The 24,796-nt window shown below is 41.1% G+C and overlaps 1 protein-coding gene across 10 annotated transcripts in view; it reads left to right on the forward strand.

Annotated features, from left to right (window-relative positions):
* The window catches only part of Nrg3 (neuregulin 3), a 1,113,809-nt gene that overhangs the window by 339,496 nt on the left and 749,517 nt on the right, over window positions 1–24,796 (forward strand). The window lies entirely within an intron of this gene.

Here is a 24,796-nt window from a genome sequence, read left to right on the forward strand (position 1 = left end):
AGAGGCGGACTAATGCATAGACAGACCAATGGTAAATGCCAATAACCTCGCTGAGGAGGGCCATCAGTGGAGTGAGAACGGAGAGCTGGGATAAAGGAAGATAACCCAGGGGAACAGGACCAAAAAGAGATTTGTTTATACACTACACATTCAATTTTTAAAAAGTAAAATGCATGTTAATGGAGGTCATGACAAAAAAATTCAGAGACCAAAGTTAACAAGAAAACTAAAAACATAGATAGCTATAGAAGATAATGCTCATTAAAATTAACTAATTATTTTAGTACTGACATGGAAAAAGAGAAATTTTATGAATCCTCAGAATCAAAATATACATAAATAATTGCATATATATATATATATATATATACATACATACACACACAAATATATATATGCATATATATGTACATAGGTATATGTATGTATGTATGTATATATATATATACACACATACATACATATATATATATATATATATATATATATATATATATATATATATGAAATCTCCAAACCTACTGAATGCATTGAAAGTTTCTTTCCTTCCTCTGGACATAGGATAATATTTTTAGGAGGTAACATGTTTCCAGTGATGTAATAAATGTAAAAAGATTTTGAATAGGAAGTCACAAATCCAAGCCAGGAGATCCCAGCTTGATCTAGGAGTGTCAAGGTTAGATTTCTGGCCTGGAGAGATTGTTCAGTGGTTAAAGGTCTGTGTATGGAAAGCCTGAGGGTCCAAATTTGATTCGTGAGTACCCACATAATGCCAGATGCATAAAGCGATGCGTGTGTCTGCAGTTCATTAGCAGTGACAGAAGGCCCTAGTGTGACCATATTCATATTCTCTCTCATAAGTAAATAAAAGAGTAAAAATAGATTTCTTATATCAATAAGAATAAACTGAAAAGCAGCTCCAGGATGTATCTAAGTTAGTGGATCATTGAAATCACAGGGATTCACAGAACCTTCTAAGCAAGTGGATATAGAGATGCCTTTGATGTGGTCGCACGTTTAGCAGAGGGTGAATGTCACATGAGAGTTTGTAAATCACTTGTCAGAAATCTGCTTTCAGAACTTAAAAACAAAATCTGCAACAGCCAATTTCAGTGACACATGCTTTATAAGTGCTATGATATGTATGCTTCCCAGCTTTTGGTTTGAATTTTAATACTATTAAAATTGTAACAGTCTGAAATTATGCACAACCCGTTACTCCGTGGTTTTTCATAAATGTGGGTTTAAAAATACTTAATCTTGGGGCCAGAGAGATGGCTTTGTGGGTAAGGTGCTTGCCTGCAGTGCCTAAGAGGGCTTGTTCGAATCTCCATGTCCCATGTACTGCCAGATGAAAAGTGAAGCAAGAGTGTAAGGTTGCACATTGTACAAGCGGGCACACGTGTCTGGAGTTTGTTCACAGCGGGTGAAAGGCCTGGTGTGCCCATTCTCCCTCTCTCTGCTTCTTTCTCAAAAAGAAAATAAATTTTAAAAAGTACTTAAAATTTACAGCGAGAATAAACCCTTATTAGAAAAAATTTTGCTTTCATATCTTTGTTTCTTCCTGTGTCCTATGCATACGTATATGAGACAAAAGCTGTGCCATTTTAAAGTAATACTTTTAGTATCTTTAACATGGTTAGGGCACCTGATGGTGATACAGGTTTGATTTAGAACTGAGTTTGTATTTTGGTTCGAGGTATATATTTTGACTTGATTTCCTCTCATTGAAAAAAAAAAAAAAAAATTGCCGGGCATGGTGGCACACGCCTTTAATCCCAGCACTTGGGAGGCAGAGGTAAGAGGATCACTGTGACTTCAAGGTCACCCTAAGACTACATAGGGAGTTCCAGGTCAACCTGAGCTAGAGTGAGACCCTACCTCGAAAAAAAAAACAAAAAGAATTAGTAAGGTTAGGGAAGAAAAAAATGGGTTAGTAAATGTAAAACTGAAAAACACTCATTCAATTAACCTTCCTTGTTCCTCATCCTGCCTCCAGTCACATCCTCAAGGTTTAGCTTCCCAACAGCCTCTAAAAGGAGCCTTTAGAGCCCAGCATCCAAACGCCTCCATCTGGTCCTTCTGATCTGGCCACCTGAGGCTCTGTGACACTTTCCAGGCCGGTTTCCTTAGCTTCATGTGCAGACAGGAATTGCGCTTAATTCTACATAACGCCCACCAAAAGCAGGCCAAAATCTAAGCTGGCACAGGGTCAAAGACATGGGAAATATTAAGCAGCCTTTTCTAAAATTGAATATAATTGCCCTTTAGTGAAAAAAAAAAAAAGTAGAGGAAATGTAGCAAAGAGGACTCATGCAGATGACGTGAAACTTCACATAAGTATCTCAGGATCCCCGACTCGCGACCCGTCGTCCCCAGGGATCATGTTTGTCCACCGCCAGGAGCAGACGATTTGCTGAGTTGCCAGCAGTCAACTCTAAGGTGCGGTACACGTTCTCCCTCGTGTCACGTAGGAAACGCACATCCATTCCGTGTGAGTCAGTTTCTACTCTCCAGCCCTGAAAGGGCCTCCCAGGACCCTCCCTCCCTTCTGCTGCTCCGACTCCACTCGGCTCTTCCTTTCTCCTAGTACACAATCACCTTTTCTGTCCTTTTTGCCCTGTGCCTACAGCGTAGAGCGGCGGGTATACATTCCTGTCACATAATGTTGTCATGTCATCGAGCCAATAACATTTGCTTTCAAGTGATTCTTACTTCATGGTCTTTTACCCTTATCAGTGTAAAATGAATCTCTGTCCTTTGTTTTAAGTTGTTGCTGAAACTTCGGAATTATCTGATGATACAATGATATGGTGTAAACCCATAGGTGTCCTTCACAGTTTGTCATCTAGAAGGAGCAGAAATAGAACCAGTTCTTAGGTAAATTGGTATTACGATGCACTGAGGTGAGGGCTGAGGAGAACTTCAAGGTGCACAAAAAACAAGGAACACGACTTCCAGGGAGGATTTGTGCCTCCTGCCCCGCCTGAAGAAAGGGTGTGATGAATATCCCCAGGCTGAGCTTCCAGAACCAACATATCTGGTTCACCAGACCTGTGATGGAGACGTGGTGTGGTGACATTAATCCCTATCTATCTGAGTGAGGCTTCTTTAGGTAGCAAATTCCTTAAATCAGATAAAATTCTTTGTTTAGGGATGTTTACTCTAACAACATTTCTTGCATTGTTGAGTTTTTCCTTTAAAAATGAGGAATAACATGTAAGGAGATCCCTTTTCTGGCTTCTGAATACGTCATTTCACTTTACTTTTTCTCAATTTTCATGCAGGCTTCTTAAACTGGCTTTTCAGTTGTGTGGCACGTTTTGTTCTACAGTAGCCCAGGTGGACTTGTCACATGAGTTTCCATCATTGTCATCTTTATTCCTTCTCCAGATGGTGGTGTAAAGCCTTTGTTTCCTTTCTAGCTCCTTTTCCCCCTTTCTACGTTGCATGGGCACCATGTCTGTCCTGCAATTGGATGCCAGCCAGGCTGGTTTTGAGTGTTAACACAACTGGCACATCCCATAGAACTCAGCATAAAATCTCCTTGAGAAACTCAAGTACTGGGTCTTAGGACTTATTTAGTTAATATTTGAGTAGGAAACAGGGCCATGCACAAAGGTCTCCAAGAACAGGCTTGTCTACCCCGCAAGACAGAACTTTCAGGCAGCGTGGGAGTCGTTCACAGAAGCCATGGGTGGAATGAGGCCTGAGGTGTATGGAAAGCCGAAAGAGAGGGGAGGGCACACAGGGGAAGCTTAAAGCATCTCGGTGCGTAACTTGTACAAAAATCCACCCACGTGGCAGGTGAGTTTTCAATGATGATGTAAGTCTAGAGTTGGAAGAATCCTCCCTGTTCTAGATGAACATCTATCTATCTCTTGTAGTTACCTAGTAATTCACTTACACTTCACCTTGGCAGTGATGCACCTGCAATCTCACACAGGTCACACGGGACCAGGACCAGTGATGAACAGGCTGACAGGACTTGGGCTGCTTTTGTCTACTCAGAATACAGTGAACTAGACAATGGGCTAAACACATGCACGTGCACACTGCATAAATCACATGGCATGGCCCTGCATACAATACACATGTACTGCAAACATGCTATGCATGCCAAACTGCATACATCACACATATACAAGTACCACATCATACCCCACAAACACACACAAGTCACAAATTCCACAATTATCATACACCACACATCACACCATAACTACACACTATATCCACCACGCACACATACCACATCATACACACAAACACCACACTATATTTCAAACACAAAGCTACACACCACACACCACACACATACACCACAAACCCTCAAACCACAGACCCCCCCCAATTCCACATACCAAGGCCATACACCACCCGAGCTTACTCTGCCACCCTCATACATCAGCGCTCTGCCTGACACTCCCCTCTCTCCTTGCCTTTCCACCCGCACTCCTGCTATTCTGCCTGTCTTATAAAAGTTATGAATTAGAAGAAAAGCAGAGGTGAGGAGGAGACAGGACCAGAAATCCAGCATTACCAGCAAACGGTGCCCTAGGGCAGTAGCAATGACCATTTTCCTGGACGAAGCACTCCTGTGAGACTTAGAGCAGCTGCCTTTCTTTCCACACGACCTTGATTTCCGTGATGGAGAGTGTTCTAGGGTTCTGACGCGGGGTCAGTGACTCAGCCTCGTTTTCACAGTCATGGGTTTTCATCCCTTTCTTCTTTAATGGAACTGCGACCGACTTTATTTTTAGTTTGTTATTTGTTTCGTTTTGTCGTTATAGTTTACCAACTTTCCTATAGATGCAGTTATTTTTTATTCTGACTTAAGGATATTAATATCTTCAGGAAGTTATATTTTATGACATTAAAATATGCTATGTGCAATACATTCTTCATAAGTTTATTTAAATATATATATATATATATATGTATATATATACATAGATATAGATATATAGACTTCTATACTTACAGACAAAAATCCATGGTATTTCCTTCCCCTCCCCCACTTTCCCAGTCATAACTCTGCTCTCCATCATATCCCCTTTCTCTCTCCATTAGTCTCTCTTTTAATTTGATGCCATCATTTTTTCTCCTATTATGAGGGTCTTGTGTAGGTATTGCTAGACTGTGCAAGGTCTTGGATATCCAGGTAAAATTCTGCCCAGACAGTTGTATGTAAGATGTGGTACCCTTACTTTGGCTCTTATATTATTTCTACCACCTCTTCTCCCTTTATAAATTTTTATAGCATTCCGTTTACTTTTGTACATGTTGGGTATTAAAGTCCTATTATCCAATTAAGGAAAACCATTACTCTTATCAATGTCTCTTTGAAGTTGTGGTCATCCTGATACCACAAAGTAAACAAGAGAAGAACTCAGCATCATGTTGATAACAAGTTATGAAGTGCTCAGAAAGTCAGGTAAACACAACTAATAGTGGCTAGTGAGATAAAATATCACTCAGCCTCACAAAAGTTCTCCCATACAATATGCCTATATATTAAGATTAATAATAATAATATATAAGATTATATAATATAAGATTAATAATAATAATCCCATTCAGAGAGTTCATGCTAAGATGACCAATACTGCATCGGCAGATGAAACACTTCATTCTGGCACTTTTAAGTGAAGTCTACTTAAGGCAGCCGAAGGAAAGATGAAAATGTACATCAGTAAACACTAGCGAAGAATTATGTAATGAATTCATGAAGCATTACAATTAAAGGAGCTCATAGATAATTGAATAGACAGTAGGTGTTGAAGAAGAAATCAGTGACCTGGAAGAATGGGTTATTGTACTGCAGAGATGGCTCAGCAGTTAAAGACACTTACTTCCAAACCTGAGGGCTTGCATGCTATTCCGCAGTATCCATGTAAAGCCATGTGCTCAAAGGGGTGCGTGCCTCTGGAGTTCCTTTGCAGTTGTACGAGGCCCTGGTACATTCATTCTCATTCTCTCCCTCCACCAATCAGTTAAGAAAAAGAGATAAAATGTTATTAATGCATACTTTTGTGATCATTGTACTATAAATTATATGCTCTTTCCAGAATCATTTCACAGTGTCCAGTATTCTATGATACAAGTTGAGAAACTGTTTTTCTGGTCCACATACCTGTGGCTTTGTCTTCTGGTTGTGATTTCAGGTTGCTATGTGCTATAGTTTATTGGCTCTTCTTTTTTGTGCATCCAATAAACTAACGTATCATCTTTCTATGGGCACCTCCCACGTGAGATCAGGGCTTCTTAGCAATATATAGGTCCTTGCCACAGTTTGTGTTTTTCATAAGTACCAATATCGCAACGTTTCAACATTTTTTCTCAGTGTCATAGCTTCATCTCTATTAAAAAATATGTTTATTCATTTGTTTTCAAGCAGAGAGAGAAAGAATGGGAACACCAGGGCCTCTTACTATCACAAATTATCTTTGGACATATGCACCACTTTGTATCTCTGACTTATATGGGTACTGGGGAATAGGACATGGGCATCCTGCTTTGCAAGCAAGCAAGTACCTTTAAGTGCCTAGCCGTCTCTCCAGACCAGCTTCAGCTCTTAAGGAAGATCCCGTATTTTGGTTGGCTACTAACACAATCTTTGACTCCCATTTGGTTAGTATGGTTATGTGGTGGGCATTCTTTCCTAATTACTAGTACACTGGTGGCAGTGCCAGGCTCTTTTATTCAGGAAGGGGAGGGGTGTGTGTCAGGATACATTTATTCCAAGTGTCTTGCATGTGGGAGATCAATACATATATTTAAGGAATAAAAGGACTCTTTTAGGATATATTAGGTAGGATGTATAGTGTTATGGCTATGCGCCTATGAACACCTCAAACAGAATGAGTTCATTGGCAACCATGATTCTTTTATTCATCTTTAAACTTCTGCTGAACCCCAAAACTATCATATATGGTCAGTAACTGGTTGTTTGATAACTGGTTGAGTAAGTGAATGAATGGAAACATCCTCAGTAATCCTGGCAAACAGATTGCAAGGTATAAATAGCCTTATTTATGGCAACCTGTAGGATTTAACCCTAGGATACTGAGCTGTTATCATGCCAGGAAAATTACCACCTTTAATGCGTACCTACAAAGAAAACTTTGTTAAAATATATGTAATTCTTTCAATTGCTAAGCATATATCTGATAAAAATTCAAGAGATTCTTTGTACGCAAAATAAAATGCAGTTCAATAGGCTTTATCTTTGATGTGGAAACACAAAAAAACATTCAAAAACAAACATAAAGAAATAATAGAAGCATAACTGACTTCTACCATTGTTGCTAATATGACTGATTATGTGGATATTAAAATTATTATTAAATATTAAAGCAATATTGAAAATAGAGTCACTAGACCTCAAATTATAGCTGTGCTATTGAAGATGAAGTAGAAGGAAAATAGTGCTTTAAAATATGTCATAAGAAAAACGCAAGCGTTGTCTGAACACGACAACACAATTAACAGTTACTTCAAATTAGTATACAAAATACTCATAGGAGAGAATTGAGTAGCAAGTAGACAAAAGGAAGGTTATCTATAGTATAATAATCAAAAATCCATTGAATAATATTTGCAAAGAATTTGCAGTTTTTATAAACATAAAGACAAGAGCTAGGGAGATGGCTCAGCAGTGAAGGGCACTTGTCTCCATAGCCTGGCAGCCTGGGCTCAATTCCTCAGTGCCTGTGTCAAGCCAGATACACAGTAGGGCACAAGTGTCTGAGTTTATTGGCAGCAGCTGAAACGTGGTGTTCCCATACTCTACCTCTCTTTCCCTTCTCCTCTCCCTCTCATACTCCCTCCCTCCCTCCCTCTCAAATCATAGATAAACTAATTAATAGAAAATTTTGAAAGAAAAATGAAACAAAACTTACACTACCCCTGTTATTAGCATTAGAAACTGCATGAAGACTAATGTACAACACAATGCATTTAATTTATAAATGACTTGCCATTCTTATAATGCTTGAATTATAGTTATTGTTTTTGTCATTAAGAAAGAAAAGACTAGGGCTGGAGAGATGGCTTAGCGGTTAAGCGCTTGCCTGTGAAGCCTAAGGACCCCGGTTCGAGGCTCGGTTCCCCAGGTCCCACGTTAGCCAGATGCACAAGGGGGCACACGCGTCTGGAGTTCGTTTGCAGAGGCTGGAAGCCCTGGCGCGCCCGTTCTCGCTCTCTCCCTCTATCTGTCTTTCTCTCTGTGTCTGTCACTCTCAAATAAATAAATAAATAATTAAAAAAAAAAAAAGAAAGAAATGACTAGGGTCTGGAATGGTGGAGAATGTCTTTGATCTCATTACTCAGGAGGAAAGTCAGGATAAGCCCTATAGATAGCCCAGCCTGGGATACATAGAGAGACCTTGTCTAAGACAGACAGAGAGAGAGAGAGAGAAATAAAGAAAAGAAACAAGAAAAGATATTACCAGGCAAGCATACAAGTGGACAAATGCACCAAGTTGTGTCTTGTGTTTTAATAGCTCAGTAGGCGTTGCCAAGAAACGTGCATTTCAATACAATAAATGCTCCTGTAAGCACATATCTCCTATTCATGAGTTTTACTTGATGCAGTTACAACCAGAGTGAGCACATGATGATTACAAAGCAGGTGTGAAACCTGTCTAGCACGCACGATTTGGTACATAATAGAAGCATTGGATAAAGTCCACAGAGATTCTTACAATTTGAATCTCCTCCCTATCCATTCCCTTGTTAAAACATCGTCACTGAGTAATGTTAAAAGCGAAGTCTGGCAGGGCATGGTGGCACTCCTTTAATCCCTGCACTCGGGAGGAAGAGGTAGGAGGATTACTGTGAGTTCAGAGCCATCCTGAGACTCCATAGTGAATTCCTCGAAAAACCAAAAAAAGAAAAAAAAAAAAAGCTAAGCCTGTGGACATGTGCATATATTCTTTGCTCTAACCTACGTAATGAGGAAATGGGGGTTCTGGGGTTCTTCCTGGAACCCAAAGCTCTGAGTTTATATCTGCAAACTAACCAATGAATTGGCAATTCCATATTCAAGAGAATGAATTTTAGAATACCACATTTTATTAAGATCTTACAAAGGAGTGCAGGAGGGGAAGACTGGGAGATAATTAGACCGTGTGGAGCCCAAAAGCCCATATGGGCCATGTGTAGCTCAGGAGTCCACGTGACCAGATAATGATCTGGGAAAAAAGTGTGGATAGAAAAGGGAAAAGAAAGTTCAAGGAGCTCCTGCCATGTGGGGAGCTGGAGGGGATAAAGAACCCTGTGGAGAGTAAGGGTTAGGGGGGCTCCTGGCTGGGCCTGGGTTAGAGCCTAAACTGAGCCCCTACGGATCCAGCCCAGGTCCAGCTGAGGGAAAAACTCACCCGCAGCTGGAAATTCCCAAGTGATCAGAGAGCCTGGCCCCTTGCAAAGGTATTTATAGCCTTAGGGAGATCGGCTGGCAAAGGCTTAGGTTCACCAGGGGGCCAGCTGGTTGGCTAGGGCTAAGGGCTATCTCAGGAAGAGATTAGTACTGTCACTGAGTTCCTGGAGCTGAACTTGACCAACTAAAACATTTAAATCCTTATGAAAGCCCTCCATCCCAGGAGGGTTCCTGACTGTTTGTGGAAAAACAGTTCTTTGGAACTAGGCAAGAGATAAGAAAAACTTTCCTGCCCTTTATGTCTTCAGGGGTCCAGTCACCCTATGTCTACCCCTCCCTCAACCTAGTCTGGTATTTTGCTGCAGCATGGTGAGCTGTATATGACATTTCGCTGACAGGTGTCATTTAATGAGCTCTCTCTTTTTATCTTCTCATTTGCCTGTCAAAATATAAATGCTTTGTTTAGTTGCTATTTCTTCTACTTAAAACCTTTTGTCTAGGTCATGATGATACAGAACAATTTTAAATTTTCTTTGGTTTGTTTTTTCCCACAGCAATAATCTAGCTTGAAAACATTTTTTTTTTTTTAATGATGATGAAGAAATCCATCTTATTTTCAAGCTTCTTTAGGACAGAGTCAAGAAAGTAAGGTCTCTTCTCAAGCATACCTTTTTCTCAAGGACGCAATCACTCCTAAGATACTGAAGTCTTCCTCCGTCGCCTTTTCGAGCGCACTCTTCCTCTCCTCACCACGAGTGGCTCGCTCACTTGCAGGACAGTTAACACCAACTTCTTCTGGAGGCAGAGGACACTGGATTAAGTGCAGGAATTCTTTTTGCCCCTTGACTGCTAAGCTCTCTCTCGAGCCCAGTCTTGCTCTTTTGAAAGGCATCCCAGGAAATGCTGTGCAGCATCACGACCTGCCGGCAGGACAGAAAGCCAGAAGAGCTCAGCTTTGGTTGCTGTGACAAAACCTCAAGGCCATCAACTGAGAAGGGAGAAAGGAGGTTCCGGACTTTCAGCCCGTGGTCACGAAGTTTCAGTGCATGTGGCCACTGGGTAAGCAGGTCAGTATAGCGGGAAGAACGTGGTAGAACAACTCTGTGCTCACCTCCTGGAAAGACAGAGGCAGTGTTGGGATGAAGGGTTCGCACAAGATGCACACTTTCCGAGTACACGCCCAGTGACTTTTTTTTCCCCCCCATGGACGCCTCGTCTTCTAATATCTCTACCATCTTCCATTCATGCCATCAAGTGAGGAACCTATCAGTTGGCTAATGTCTTGATGTGGTGAGAGCCCTCTTGTCTAAAAACTCAAACCTTCTCCTCCGCTACTTAACATTGTCTCTTTGGCCTTAAATACATGGTGGGTCTTTGGGGGCAATTTCAGTTCTGACCCAAGTCAAGAGACACACCATACAGTGCTATTATGAGGGTCATTGTGGGCCTGGATTTGAATCCTGCTTGTTTCCACAAGATCTCTGTCAGCTGGCAAGGCTCTAAGCCTCTGTGAATACCGGGCTTTCATTTTCTATGGAAATCATGTGAGTTTTTCTGACTTTGAACTGGCATAGGGATGGTCATTTGTTGGTAATATGTAGCACACATCTGCGGGGATCTTAACACGTCAGGAACTTTGTGCTGTTTTTGTCTGATGTTTTTGTTTAATGATAATCATTCTGAAGTAGTGATTTTTTTTTTTTTTTTTTTTTTTTACTATTTAGAGTTAGGAAACAGGATCCACCTACTTTTCACCATAGCTCATTAGTTGATCTAGATTTACGTCTCAATCTCTTTTTAATCCTTTCTGTCTTTATTGGCTCATACTAATGCAGTACTCAGGGATTATCATTCTCATTAATAGGAACACTTTAAAACACACGTTGTGCAGAATGTTTTCTTTTTGACAAGTGTGTAGTTGTGTCTCTTTAGAGTTTAAGAAAAGCATGCTATTTTCTGCCTGTGTGTCTCACTTGCTTTTGAGTGCAGTCACTACGAGACAGTTGGTGTCGGCGCCAATGATGCTTTCAGATCTGTCCTCTTTGTCACTTATCTTCTGGTACAGACATAAAAATGCCATTTCTTCATTCCTCCTTGTGCATTTACATTTCTTTGTAAGAGCCAGAACTCTTCAGCCCATCTTCACTGCCAATCTCCTCCAGTCTCCAGGTACCGGAAAATGAGTTAGCAATTTTGCTTTTGGAATCACCTGTAGTGAACTGGATACACTCTACTACTTCCCTAGGAGTATTTCTTAAGTATGTGACAGCTGACTAACCCTTGTATTTGGCAACCAGGTTGGTGTAATTTTCTCTGGACTATGTTGTTTCTTGATTTTCAATTTGATGCTTTCTGACTCCTTTATTTGCACATTTTGATTTTCCCCTTGCTAGACTTGGTCAAGAGAGGCTGGCCAAAAGTGCTAGTAAGTCTGACATTTTCTGGTCAACTGTGCCAATGGAGACCTTGAAAACTACCATAAACGACAGGCTTTATGGAGTGTACTGAGCACTGCTCTTGGGAAGGATTGGTTAAGGAAAAAGTATTAGAGGACTTTTCTTTGTTATCTTGATTATTCTTTTACCTTTATCTTTGATTTCATCCCATGGCAATGATGTATGAAATTGTGTTGAGACAGTACACTTATGTTTCCATCTGAATGTTGCTTTCACATTGTGTTGATTGGATGCACTTAATATGCGATCTTGACAGACTCTAGAAATAGCTTTTGTAATGAAAGGAGATGGTGAAGCGGAGAAGGCTCAACAAAAGATTCTTAAAAACACCCCTCCTGGATATTAAAAAAAAAAAAAATGTAGAGTTGGGTAGATGACCTTATAGGAAATGTTCTTCCAAATATTCTTGCACTGAAGGATCTTATCTATCCAGATCATCTCATTTGTTTTCTTTATTAATTCTTACCCCTGGCCCTCCTGTAAAGGGTAAGTTCATTTTGTCATGTCAGTTCAGTGAAATTGGTGCTTACATAAGATACATGTAAGTCTGATCTGTCAGCTCCAACGTTACAGCCATCATTTTACAGTTTAGCCCAGAGTTCTATGTCTAAAAGGATACCAGAGATGATCCCTGATTTTCCAGAAGTCCTGGGACAAATAGTTAAATAATATTCCTAAGAGGAACTTTTCATTTTTATTCTTGACTATCCCATATATGAATATAATATACTTAGATCTTATTAACTCACCCTCCCCCAATCTCACTTAAACTCTTCTTCCCAACTAATCCCCTTTCGAATTCCATTCTCTCTCTCCCTCTCTCTCTGTCTCTCCCTCTCTCTCTCTCTCTCTCTCTCTCTCTCTCTCTCTCTCTCTCTCTCTCTCTGTGTGTGTGTGTGTGTGTGTGTGTGTAACTGATTTAAATTGGGTAAGCATCGCTGGGAGGGGTTATTTGCTGGAATGTGGACCAATTACAGTGGCTACACACTGAAAAGTCCAACCCTTCTCCCCCAGCAACTATTAATTGCCAGTAGCCATCTCCGATCCATGAGGAAATATTGATGGGATCAATAATATACAGGAAACCACAGCTACTGTGAGTAATGAGGGTAATGGCCATGGAGTAGTTAGAAAATAGCGTTCTGTACCACATTTCTCCATTTTACATTCTTTCAGACTTCTCTTCCACAATGTTCCCTGACCCTTATAGCAGGTATTACAAGGTCTCTCTCTATGTATTACAGATTGGTCATAAAATTACTGTTTTGCCCAGATTGACCTCAAACTCACCATAGTCCTGCATTGTCTGCCCTGTGCTAAGCTTTGAGGTGTGCAATGCCATGTCCAACAGTAACGGGACCTTTTTTTTTTTTAAACTTTTTTTAGCTCAAAGGAAAACCTGGATGGCATCACGATCTTCAAAGATTTTGATCATTTTCAATTTATGAATGTATTGTTAAAGTCATTTTAAACATCTACGTGGTTAACTTGCTTTCCAGCAAAGCCTAAGGACCCAGGTTTGATTCTCCAGGTTCCCTATGCACAGTGACACAGTGCGCAAGGTCACACATGCACACAAGAGGGTGCCCCCATCTGGAGTTCAACTGCAGTGGCTAGAGGCCCTGGAATGCCATTTATCTCTCTGTCTCTCTCTCACACACACTCTCTCTTTCTCTTTCTCTCTCTGTCATAAAAGAAGGAAGTCTGTTGGGCTTGTCTCACAAAAAGGTGGGGGGCTGCAGAAGTGATTTAATGGTTTAGGCACTTGCCTGTGAAGCCTAAAGACCCAGGTTCTATTCCCCAGAACCCAGGTAAGCTACATGCACATGGTGACACATGGGGAGTTCATTTGCACTGGCTAGAGGCTCTGGCAAGGCCATTCTCTTTCTCTCCAAGATAAAAACAAGTTATCTTTTAAATAAGTCTATGTGTGGACAAAACACATTACAGTGATTATATCACAATAAAGATATTATAAATACATATATTTAATGTGTGTTATAAAAGTGAACTGAACTGCAAAATTTGACTTTGTGAATCTGAACCCAGATTAAATCACCATTGTTTCGTAATCTGCATTAGTCACCTCACATTGTATTTATATTTCTAGCAAGAAAATGATAATTACATATTGTGCCCATGTTCTGAGAGGAAACCGTGTTGTTACAGAATAGGGTACTTATGGTATATTATTCAACTATGAGACGAGTTTGTGGTATGTCACATGACTTTCCCATTCCTCATTCTCAGAATTGATGTCTATTAATAATAATTTTGTTGACAAAATTATTTGCAGTTGGCTATAGATGAAGGTGAAATTAGTTTGTAGGTATTAAATGTATTGAAGTATAGAAGACTTTTGGGTTAAAATAAACAGAAAAAGATTCAATCATTTATGAAATGAATTTTTTGGCCAAAAAATGAGGAAGGGCTCCTGGTCCCAATGTGCAGGTCTAGGTATGAAGGGAATGCCCTTGAGAACAAATTTTATGTTATTTGGAAGAAGATAGTCTTTGGCAAGCTGGAGCCTCACAGACAAATTTTGAACATGATGTTCTCCCTGTAGGGCCAACAGCTGAGTCAGAAAATAATGTTAGCTCCCGTGTTCCAGAAGGGATCAGATGATGACTATAGTGAAATGAGAAATTAGTCCCTTTGGGAGCCATCCTAAGTTTCTGGTCACCCTTGTTGGGGGAGAAGTACAACCTCAACTGAACAGAAACCCACATGAATGCATGTCAAGGCCAACCAGGGGCAGTTGCTTCTGCATTCTGATCATAAACATCTCAAATGCTTACCTCTGAAGACTCTTCCTGTTTTCACAGGTACAGGATCAATACAGAGATTTTTCAAGGAATAAACAGGAACAAGAAACAGATAAGGGCATTGACCAGGAAAATGTCATGGAATAGGACTAAACTACAAGCCAAATATGTAACCAAAATTCAGCCTCGTACTTTAAAAATAAACAATTACTTCTTTTAAATGTCTTAAAGGGGAGACCAAGAAGTTCAGGAAAAAAAAAAAAAAAAAAAAAAGGCTCCTAAGTCAATCATGCAAGGAGAGTATTGGAAAAGGATGCTGACTATAACATAGAAATGAAAGTTAGCTTTTTATTTATTCACTTATTTGAGAGAGAGAGATAAAGGCTGAAAGAGAGAGAGAGAGAGAGAGAGAGAGAGAGAATGAGAAAGAGAATGAGCATGATAGGGCTTCAAGCTGCTGCAAACCAACTCCAGATGCATGTGCCTCCTTGTGCATCTGGCTTATGTGGGTCCTTTGGAATTGAACAATGGCCTTTTGGCCTTGAAGGCAAGTGCCTTAACCACTAAGCCATTTCTCCAGCATCGAAGTTACCTTGAAACAAACAAAAAGGAGGCTAGAAAGAACTGAAATTATCACACAGGAAAAAGAGACCAGAAAAGGAAATGAAGCAAACGTGATGAAAATGGCCAATAAGCTAAAATAGTTACATTATAAGAAATTAATTTGTACAGTAAGAATCTATGTATGTTTTTCATGTGGAAAACAAAAATTAAGAAGAAAAAGAAAAACACTTCAACCTATACCTAAGCAAGTACACAAGAAAGAGAAATGAACATGTGGAGTGGAAAATACACACACACACACACACACACACACACACACACACACACACACACTTTTATGATGAAATTTTAAAAGTAAATTTTTTACTTGTTGCTGCAGTCCGGTTCGCATTGCTGGTAGAAATCACCCAACCAAGAGCAGCTTCTGGGAAAAAGAGGTTTATTTGGCTTACAGGCTTGAGGGGAAGCTCCATGATGGCAGGGGAAAACGATGGCATGAGCAGAGGGTGGACATCACCCCCTGGCCAACAGAAGATGGACCACAGCAACAGGAGGGTGTGCCAAACACTGGCATGGGGAAACTGGCTATAAAGCCCATAAGCCCGCCCCCAACAATACACTCCCTCCAGGAGGCATTAATTCCCAAATCTCCATCAGCTGGGGAGCTAGCATTCACAACACCTAAGTTTATGGGGGACACCTGAATCAAACCACCACATCTGTGTATATTGTTTGAATTCCAGTGTTCTCAACATTTTGATTAAAATGATCAGCATGGGTCTCCTATTTGGAATGACTAATAAAGAAAGAAGGAATTCTTTGGGAAGTTTATAAAGACATGAAGTCCAGTTGAATTGTGACCTCAGGTTGGCTGTTTGAAACTTTTTTGCTTTTATTTTTATGTATTTATTTATTTGTGTGTGTGTGTGAGAGAGAGAGAGAGAAAGAGGCGGGGGGGGGATGGGCACACCAGGGCCTCCAGCCAATGCAAATAATTTCTAGACACATGTGCCCCCATGTGCAACTGGCTAATGTGGGTTCTGGAGAATTGAACCAGGATCCTGTTGGTGCTGCAGGCAAGTGCCTTAACTGCTAAGCCATCTCTCCAGCCCTGACATTTTAATCTCAGTTAAGCAGGCAGATAAGTTCCTGTCAGCCTGAGCTACAGTGTGAGGTCTTGTATGCAGGTAAGTAAATAAATAAACAAGTAAAATGCTGAGGAGGCTGTAAAGATTGTAAGAGCTACAAAGTGGATAGGAATACCCTGAGGCCTGATCCTCTGCTGCCACATGGGGACTGATTGGAACCTTCATGATCCCAAAGGGATTGCCATAACCCCCACCCAGAGGTGCCTCCACAGGAGAAAAGTAGTGATGATGTTTGGGAAGGTGCCCAGTGGTTAAAGGTGCTTGATTGCAAAGCCTTCCATGTAAGTTGTATGCATAAAGTGTTCATTTGCAGTGGCAAGGGGCCCTGGCACATCTCCCCCATCCTGCGACACATATATGAAAGTAAAAAATTAGAAAATAGAAATGTATTTCAGTTTTTTATAGATGGTATGGCTCATGCCCTTTAACTTTGCCATCATAGCATTGAAAATAAGTCAACTGATATTTCCTTACTTAAAATCTGTCTAATGGAGTTTTATATTATAAAAAAATCATCCAACAAAAAAATGAAAATAGAAGACATGTGGAAAATATTGTTGATCAGCATAAAATATTTATTTTTCATTGTTGTCATAAGGAAATTGGGAATTGGAAAAATTGGAAAAAATTGGAAAAACAACAGAATAAAGTTGTTACAATGGATACTTGCATGGGAATGGGTCCCCTGGTATAATCTGGGATGGGAAGATGAATAATAAGAGAGCAGAAATGTAAGCATTGTGAGTATTTCAGTGTTTATAGCTGAGGGAAAAAATGTAACTGAAGAGGGAGATCTCAAATAGCATATATGTAAACATTCATAACAGTGTGCATTACATTTAGGAAAGCAATGTCATCAAGTAAGGGTGAGTAATGAAATACATGACGGTATTAGGTAGCCAGAAGTACACATTTTGTTAAAGTTTTACTGAAATCAATATGTATGTAATGAAACAGAGGATTAAAATCTTAGAAGCTTTTAAGATACATAGCTTAAGAAATAGCAGTTGGGGGCTGGAGAGATGGCTTAGCAGTTAAGGTGCTTGCCTGTGAAGCCTAAGGACCCATGTTCTACTCTCCAGATCCCGTGTAAGCCAGATGCACAAAGGTGAGGCAAGTACAAGGTTTCACAACCCCTCAAGGTGGTGCAAGTGTCTGGAGTTCAATTGTAGTGGCTGACCCCAACTCTTTATCTCTCCTTTCTCTCTTATTCTCTCTCTCTCTCTCTCTCTCTCAAAAAAAAAAAAAAAAAGAAAGAATGAAAGAAATTTAAAAAGAATGAAAAACAAAGTAGCATTTGGAGAAAGGCTGGTGAAAAGTAGTATCACCATGTAGCATTATTACTGTGATATGAGTAATTTTTAAAAAGTCTATCATATTAATAGGACACTATTTATAGTGCTGTAATAATTAAGTAACTTATTTCCTTAAGAAACCAGTAAAGAAAAAATATGGAACAAAATAGTTTCATATTTCACAATACAAAAATCCTATAATAACCTCATGCCAAAGACAAGGTAACAGATTAGCATTGATACCTCAGTCAGCATAGACAAGCCATTAATAAAAATGAGCAAGCATATAGAAAACCAATGAGAAAAAATTGTTATGTACATATATTATATTATGTTTATCTCCACTACAGATGTTATTTCAGAAATCCTCTATTTTTTTAAGGAATTTCCTCTTGAATTGCATAAATGACTTCTGACGGAAGAGCAATTTTTCAATATCTTTTGTAACGTACTTATAACAAATATACCTTAGAAATTTGTAATTATTCACACTTAGAAATTCTTTTCTGACTCTTGCTTGGATTGAAGTACTAAGCACAAGATAAGTCAGTTTGAATGCTAGTAAGATGGTTCTCAATTATGTGAGGAATCAGAAGATGAATTCCTCATTATCCATAGGAAGGGGCACACTTTACCCATCAAGGAACACTTTCTAAGGCTTGGGTGATCGCTTAGCAGTTAAGGTGCTTGCCTGACAAGCCAAAGGACCCAGGTTTGATTCCCCAGGACTCCTGTAAAGCCAGATGCACAGGGTGGTGCACACATCTTAAGTTTGTTTGCAGTTTATTTGGTTAGAGGCCCTGGTCCACCCATTCTCTCTGTCTCTTCTCTCTCTCTCTCTCTTTCTTTCTCTCTAATAAATCAATACATTTTTAAAAGAAACATTTTCTGAAATGTAAAAATATTCATCATATATAGAGAAGTCAATAAAATTGTTGTAATGCAACCTCATTCTTGGCCATCTATTTTTTAATACTTCTTTTCTATAATGTGGTTTATCTTGATACTTTACGATACCAGCTAGATTGTAATTACTCCTCTGAGATTCAGGTTTGGGCATTCAGCTGCCTCTGTACCATTGCCACATGAATTTTGGATCTGTGCTCCGGGCTTATTTCTTGATTCTTCCTTTTCAAGGAAAGTCAGTCATTCTATGAGTAGGTCAGACCATAAAACTTCATTGTCCTTCGGTAGGGGTGACGTCCTTGTTGCTGGGACCAAACAGCCCAGCAGAAGCAGCCCTATGGGAAGAAAGGGTTTATTTCTGTGGATAGTTTCCAAAGGAGGCTTCATCATGGGTAAAGTATGCCAGAACAGGCAGACAGGGTGCGAGGGTGTCACATCTTGTCACAGCAGCAGGAAAGGATGTAAGTAAACAAGCTCTGAACAGCCAGTGGGCTGGACTAATAAAACTCAAAGTCTGCCCCCAGTGACACACTTCCTCCACTGCCCCCAAGGCTCCATAAGCTGACAATTACTCAAACAGATGATCTTTTGGGTGACATGTCATTCAAACCAGCCCACCTTCCTTCCCTGGCCTACTAACACCTACTAACTGTATCTAAAACCTCCCAAGGAACTATTTTGCTGTTCCCTACCATACACCTCAAATTTACCTGTTCTGGGTTTGTGCTGCCAAATTCTTCTGTTACTCTTTTGGCGTCAGTGCCTTTCACACCTGTTAATACTCTCCAGGTCATTAACCAAGGTACAAACACCCTTCTTGCAAAATGCAGCTTCTTCTCTGTTCCAATCTAACTTTCCATTATTACTTCGCCCCTGTCTCACAATGCTTCAAATTCTATATCCTTTTAGTGGTTTATTGATTTAAAATAATCGTCTTGAGTTAGCTAAGTTTTAGTTGTATGAAGATCCGCATTCAATCAAAATAGTTTTGTCAGACTGGGGAGATGGCTTAGCAGTTAAGGCACTTGCCTGTGAAGCCTAAGTACCCAGGGTCAATTCTCCAGTACCCAAGTAATTGACATGCACATAGGGGTGCATGCATGTGGAGATTGTTTGCAGTGGCTGGATCCCTGGGCACACCCATTCTCTCTATCTGCCTCTCTCTCTCTCTGTCACTTTCACTCTGAAAATGGATAAATAATTTAATAAATAGTTTTGTCTAACTGTCTCTAACTCCCTTTACACTCTCCATGTCATTTCAGCAGTTTGTTCATTTCCTTCAAAGCCATCAAGCACAAGCTGTGATTTTTGTCTAGGGGTGACCATGCATTATCTCAACTTATATGCGTTAATTTGCAAGCGTGTTGAAACAATGTGAGTGGGCTTCCTCGTTATTGATTACCTCGTGTTTCATACTCTAAACAACATATTATACACTTGGGTATGCCAGTAATAAATCCTGAATAAATATCTGTTAAGTGGATGGTTTAAGTTCAGTTTGGTGTGAGATTTGCACTTGATATAGACCTTATCATTACGAGAAGAAGAAAGAGAAAGTGAAGATATGGAAAGAAGGCAAGGATTACTTGAGTCACAGAATGGAAGATGTTATAATGGTTCGCTGGAATTTGAGAGTCTAAAAGTAGCATTGCGACTCATACGCAGATGGGCAGGCAGGGAAGAGGAGGCGGAATGCTCTTCCCCTCCGCCATCACCCTGTGGTTGTGACATACCTTGCTGCTGTTGTCTACTCCACAGTTCCTTCCTTGCATTGGCTGCTGTGCTTGTCTAATTGACATCTGCGTTCATACTTATGCTTTGTGGGACAAGACAATACAACAGCACAAAACCACTCAAGAGAAAGGGTCTTGCTCCAGTCCCATCTTCCCTTTAGACGTATTCCTTGCAGAATTTCTCACTGTTTTTTTTTTTTTTTTGGGTCCCTCCTAAGGAAAAGCATCTCTTCTTGACTTTCCCAACACCTGGAAGGACCAGTCACCCTAATGACATTAGGGGCCAGATGATAGGTAAAATCCCCCACCTGCTGGCCAAGTCCAGCCATCCCTTGTTTGGCTCCGGCTGTTCCGGAAACACAGAAGGTCCCGTTCATTTCACAGTGCTCATGATTACTCTCCTTCAGTCACGGCGGCATTGAGCTAGTGATAGTGAGCGTGCGTGGTCCCCAGGGCAGAGGATGGTGACTTTGTACCACCACACAAGGAAATTTAACAACCTTTGGATAAGGACACAATCTCCTTTGCTAATGTTTTCAATGATTTGTTAGTAATGAATTGGGGGAGAATTCAATTTTGTTGACGCTCGCCAGTATCACCTAGTTCAGATCCTACTATGTGACAGAGTATTTTCTTAATGGGTAAATGCAGCTTTCTGTGAACTCTCCGTCTCTAGAATTCAACCGCTGCTCTCGGCACTCATAGGGTTTGCCTTGCTTCGCACTTGATCCGCCACGGCGCAGCTTCTTGTCCAGTGCTTTATTTCCCATCGCGCTCGGCACGGTGACCTTGTATGTGGATCGCTTGTGCATGGCGAATCCAGCCTCCTAGAAAGGTATCGCGTAATGAAAATCGTATTTGAGCAGGACAGCTAGCCTCCAAGCTGCACGATATCGGGGCTGGCATGCCTTTTGCTGACCTGGGAACTCGTCCAGCACCTGCCGCACAGATAGACAACATGTAACATCTGTGTGGGTCAGAATTGCATTTCTGTGTTAATTAAGAATGGCCTCCCTGTCTCCTGTAGATGCCAAGGGAGCTGTGTGGAAAGTAAGCATTGTTCTACGCATTCTGCCCCAGGCACACTCCCGTGGAAACACTAGCTGTATATTAACTTCCTCCATGTTACTCCTGTTACTTTGTGTGTGTGTGTGTGTGTGTGTGTGTGTGTGTGTGTGTGTGTGATTTGAGTGCATGGTACATTCATATGTATGTGTCCTTGCAGTGTCCCATGCCTGTGGCAGGGGTTGGGGTGGCGGTGCTCACCCAGGACGGCTCGAGCAGACCATCACTGTCCCTCTCAGGTGTCCTTCCCCAAAGCCCTCCTGCCCATTTTCTTTTGGAGACAGCCTCTTACTGATCCTGGAGCTTGTTGTTTTGCATGAGGCCAGGCAATTCCCTGCTCTCTGCTCCCCTATGCACGGCTTGATTTACAGGTGTGCATGGCCGTGCCCCGCTGTTTATGTGGGATCTGGAGATTTGAACTTGGGTAATTTCAGGCCCCCTTATGTCCTCAGGCTTGTACAGGAAGCACATTGAACCAGCGAGGCATCTCCGCAGCCTTGCTCCTGTTTCTAACCAAGACCATGGAGACTCGTGCACTTGAACGTTCATTGTCACAGCGTAGAATTCAACTCCTGCCATTTACCGAGTAACTCTGGTCAAGACACAAAATACCACCACTGACTTTGCCCAGTACACATAATGGTTGCCACAGTCCAGGGCTGTAGTAGGAAGTGTGTAAGGCAAGACATCTGGATGGAGTCAGCACTGTACCCTAAGTGGTCTTTAGAGGTCAGTGGTGTTTCTAAAGCTTGAACCCTTCGCTCCAAACCTCCAGGTGAAGTCCTGTTTCCCCGAGCATGGGTCTGCACTGTCTCATAAGTGTACTAGGGTGTGAAAGCCAATGTTCTTACCCAAATCCCCTGCCTCCTCCTGTGTGAATCCCCCATCCAGTCCTACCATGGTACACTGCTTTAAAATCTGCCAACTTTCAGAGTGAAATCCATTGTTCCCATTTCCCTTATCTAGTCCAAAAACAGGTCCTCTGAAATGCATATTTAATTTATATAATTTGTCCATCTCTTTGTATTTTTTGCTTATGTTTATGTGTGGTGTGTGTGAGTTTGTATGCCTATTCATACATGTGTAAGGACATGTGTGTGTGGATCACGTGCACATATGTGTTTGTGTGTGTGTGTGTGTGTATTATGTAGTTTTCCGAGTTCAATAGCAGGCATCTTGCCCAATCATTCTCTGTCTAGTTTTTTTTTTTTAATAGATAGGGTCTTATTGAACCCAGTGCTCATTGCTTCCTCTAGTCTAGCTAGCCAGCACGTCGCACAAATCCTCTCCGGACCCCCTCCCAGAATGCTGCTATTATGGGTGTACATCCCCATATCTCATTTATGTGTGGGTTCTAGGGATCCAAACTCAAGATCCCATTACTTGCTTTGTAAGCACTTTACCTACAAGGCTTCACCTCAGCCCCCATCCATTTCTCATTTGTTTCCCTTTCTTCTCTGTAACCCTAACTATTATTCATGGTACTGAATTATTGCTCCTGTCATCCATTGACATAGAATTTAAGAAAAATTATTGAAAAATTTTATACATACACATCATTTTTTTTATCATCATCCCTTTAATTTCATTTGTCCCCTTCCATTGCCCCCCTTCCTTTCAGCTTGTCCCTATCCTTGGTTGATATCTGCTGCAGTTAGTTTTGAGTTGTTGCACAATGAACCTGACCCCAAGCAGTTTGTTGGAGTAAAGGGTTTCTTTTGGCTTATAGACTGTAAAGGAAGCTCCATGATGGCAGGGGGAAATGACGACATGAGCAGCGGCTGGACATCACCTCCTGGCCAGCGTGAGGTGGACAAGAACAACAGGAGAAGGTGCCAAACATTGTCAAGGAGAATCTGGCTATAATACCCATAAGCCGGCTCTCAGCAATACACTGCCCCCAGGAGGATACAATTTCCAAATTATCACCAGCTAGGAACCTAGCATTCAGAACACCTAAGCTTATGGGGGACACTTGAATCAAACCACCACAATGTCTTTTCCATCTCTTCCTCCTGCGTTCTTCATCATCCATGACAAGATGTTGTTGGCAACATTGTGCAGTTAATGACTGACAGTGGCTGTGGGCCCTAAGTGCTAAGTGCATTTTGCATCCCGAAGTTAGAATTTCAAAGCAATTCTTTGGCTCTTCCTGACTCCCCCAATTCCACACTGTTCTCAGAGCTTCAGAAGGTATGATAAAGATGTCTCATTTAGTACTTAGCACTGGAAATTTGATGCACACATACAATGTCTTTCCGAAGCATCCTGGCATTGTCTCAGGTTGATGGTTATAAGAACAACACTGATGGTCCTGGTCTGAAAAGCCTTCATGCATGTTGCTCTGAAGGTCTCTCACAGCCTGAAGACTTTTCAGTATATTATGCTCAGGGGCCCTTAGACTGAGGTCACCATCTTCAAAGACCGATATTCCCTGCCTCAGCATCCTTGTACATTATATGCCTCTGCCTACACAGAGCCCTCCTCTCACTGCATAGGTCATTTTCATACTCAGCAGGTGTTAGTGGACATTGTACTGTGGATACCACTAGGAACAACTTATTCTTCTTGCTTTTTTCTTTTCGGTGTTCTCTTTTTCCTCTGTTCTTACCATTTCCAACTGCGTATCAGTGTTGTAGACAGATTCTCATGACTGGGATGAGCATCCACACCAAACACTGTTTATGAGGGAAAGGGGTTTGTTTTGAGCTTACAGACCCAGGGGCAATTCCACCAAATGCCAGGAGAAGCCCCCGTTCACATATGCAAGCAGAGAGATGCTGCCTAACAGCCTGCATCAGCGGTAAGCACAGCCACAACTCAAAGCCTCGCTGTGTACATTTAGGCCTGACTTCAGATCCTCCCCAAAACACACCTTAGTGCTGGACCCCAGGATCCATCCCCCACCCCCGCAGTGACAATTCTTTCAGCCAGGCAGCTGGAAATCCAAGTTACACACTTTAGTAAAACACCTACGAATATGGGGGACATACATTCAAGCAACCACAGATAGACATGCAAATGTTTATTAATAATATGTCAGTAACAATGGTAATGCATTCGGGGCAATGTGTCCTTAAGTAACTTTGTCATTTCAGAGACTTCCTAGAGTATACTCACACAAACCTGGCTGGATTAGCCTACTACATTCCTTAGCTACATGACATATCCCAATGGCCATGTGGTCCCTAGTTGACGGAAATAATGTAATGGGATAACAGATTATGTTGCGAATCTTATGTATATTTAACACACCTACTACTTTATTTTTTAAAATATTTTATTTGTTTATTTGAGATAGAGATGGAAAGAAAGAGACAGATAGGGAATGAGTACTTCAGGGCCTCTAGCAATTGCAAACAAACTCCAGATGCATGTACCACTTTGTGCATCTGGCTTATGGGGGGTACTGGGGAATTGAACCTCAGTCCTCAGGCTTTTCAGGCAAGCATTCTAACCCCTCAGCCATCTCTCCTGCTCCC

Source organism: Jaculus jaculus, chromosome 18 (assembly GCF_020740685.1).
Source record: "Jaculus jaculus isolate mJacJac1 chromosome 18, mJacJac1.mat.Y.cur, whole genome shotgun sequence".
In the NCBI taxonomy this organism is placed as follows: Eukaryota; Metazoa; Chordata; class Mammalia; order Rodentia; family Dipodidae; genus Jaculus; species Jaculus jaculus.